The sequence below is a fragment of the Sinocyclocheilus anshuiensis genome, unplaced genomic scaffold, assembly GCF_001515605.1.
Source record: "Sinocyclocheilus anshuiensis isolate Anshui unplaced genomic scaffold, SAMN03320099.WGS_v1.1 scaffold729, whole genome shotgun sequence".
Classification (NCBI taxonomy): domain Eukaryota; kingdom Metazoa; phylum Chordata; class Actinopteri; order Cypriniformes; family Cyprinidae; genus Sinocyclocheilus; species Sinocyclocheilus anshuiensis.
The window spans coordinates 1,208,017-1,210,619 of NW_015536561.1; positions in this window are offsets into that span (position 1 = coordinate 1,208,017).

Below are 2,603 nucleotides of genomic sequence, written 5' to 3' on the forward strand. Positions count from 1 at the left end.
CTGTCACGAATCAATCTACACCAATAAACTGAATGGACGCCGAGCAGAACAGCGCGCTACCGCCACATAGAGGTGTGGAGGCAGGGTTGCCAAGTTCCAGAAAAATACCAACCCGAAGCTGACTCAAACAGTGTTGCCAACTTAGCAATTTTGTTGCTAAATTTAGCAACTTTTCAGACTACCCTAGCAACTTTTTCTTCCAAAAGCACCTAGCAACAACAAATTTCGTTATTTTAAAAAATTTATTTGGCAACATTTAGCAACTTTTGATAAGTGACTCAAATGATAAAAAAGGCACCACACACACACACACATTCCTCTTTACTTTTCTTCTCTTCACATGAGCTCTTGTTTTGTCTACACACAAGCAGAATCAATGTGTAAGTAATTTACAGTGCTGATGTGGGCAAAACTCACATAATCTCTAGTTTGTGACGTGACATTAAAGAGGCCCTATAAAATCTCAGCGGTCCTTAGTAGGCCTGTTCATTCCGAGGAGCAATGCATATTAGTAAAAGTATCAATTTCTTTTGGCGGCAGTGGTACTTCAAATCTATGCTTTCATGTTGTTTACCCCAAATTCTGCCCCTACCATCAGAATGTCTCAGAATGTGAAATCCAGGCTTATCAGACCAGGCAACTTTTGTAGTGTCCAATTTTAGTGAGCCTGTGCGAATTGTAACCTCAGTTTCCCATTCTTTTTTTTTTGAATATTTTATTTTTGCTTTTGAACTGTAATATAAACAAAAAATACAAAACACAACTTTTTGCACAAGACAGGACAATACAAGACAAAAAGGAAAAAAAATAAAAAAAAAAATAAAAAAAATAAAACATAAAAAATTGGGATGATACAGGATATCATAGTTATTACTGTGTAAAACCTCACTCGAAAAGAGAATCCATCCGGTCTATTGAAGTGTCTTCCATATAACGGAAAAGGGGTTGCCAAATTTGTATAAAATACTTTACTTTTATTTCTTAGCCAGTATGTTAATTTTTCCAAGGGTATACAGTTATTAACCTCAGATAGCCATAGACTTATGGGAATAACAGTATCACATTTCCACTTCATTGCAATGCACTTCTTAGCAATTATTAGTAGAATTTCTGTGAGTCTTATGGCATGATCTTGAGTAATATTGGAATTGGTGTAATTACCCAATAAACATACTTCCGGGTCTGTTGGAAATCAGTTTCCCATTCTTAGCTGACAGGAGTATCGGTGTGGTCTTCTGCTGCTGCTTCAATGTTCGACGTGTTGTGCGTTCAGAGGTGCTCTACTGCATATCTCGGTTGTTGCCTTTCTATCAGCTCAAATCAGGCTTGCTATTCTCCTCGAACCTCTGGCATCAACAAGGCATTTTCGCCCATAGAACTGCCTCTCACTGGACATTTCTCTGAACCATTCTCTGTAAAACCTAGAGATGGTTGTGCATGAAAATCCCAGCAGACTAGCAGTTCCTGAAGTACTCAGACCAGCCCGTCTGGCACCAACAACCAGGCCATGTTCAAAGTAACTTAAATCCCCTGTCTTCCCCATTCTGATTCTCGGTTTGAACGTCTTGACCATGTCTACATGCCTAAATGCATTGAGTTGCCATGTGATTGGCTAATTAATTAGATATTTGTGTTAACAAGCAGTTGAACATACATACATACAGGCATACTTATATATACAGTACATACATACGTATACACATACATATATAAATAAACAGCATTAATAATATGAAAATATCAACATAAAATTGTATTAAAGGGGTGGTTCTTTTTTTTCAAGGCTTGATTGTGTTTATGGGGTGCAGTCTAACATGTGTTAATGCTTCGTTTAAAAAAACAACAACATTATTTTTCACATAATTTACCTTTATTCCACACCACTCTGTGCCTTCTCTGAGAAACGTGCTGATCATTTCCTGCTTTTATGAAGCCCCACCCTCAGAAATAGGTGATGGGCTCTGATTGGTTAGCTAGCCCAGTGTGTTGTGATTGGCAAAACCGTCCCGCCCCTCACCTCAGCGGCATGTGCTCCGGTTGTATTGTAAACAACGGCGTTAATATCGCTTATCTACGGTGGCCGAGAAGTGCTAAACAAATCACAATTCTGAAAACAAAATAACAAATTACAAACGCAAATGCAAGTCTAAAAAACAAAATAACAATTCAGAAAGCACAACAACAATTCAGAAAACATTATAACAAGTCAGAAAACACAATGACAAATTCAAAAACAAAATAAGTCAGAAAACACAACGACAAATCCGAAAACAAATTAACAAGTCAGAAAACACAAAGACAAATCAGACAAACCGGAAGAGGTAGGTATAGTTTGAGACAGCGCCATTGGTTTGGGATTACTCACCGCTGACTGGACGAGACATCTGTCAATCAACGTATACAGGAAGAACCAGCCGAAGAACAGCAGAGTCGTGGTAGAAAGTTCGGAGATGGTATTAAAGTAGCTCAGTTTAAATGTATTGTATGAATTGCCCTTACTATGGAATAAAAAATACGGGGTGTCTATTTACATTTAGTTAAAAGTGGCTGTAAAAACATCAGCTCAAGTGGCGCAGCTGGATAAGCACGTGTCATTGAGCTGA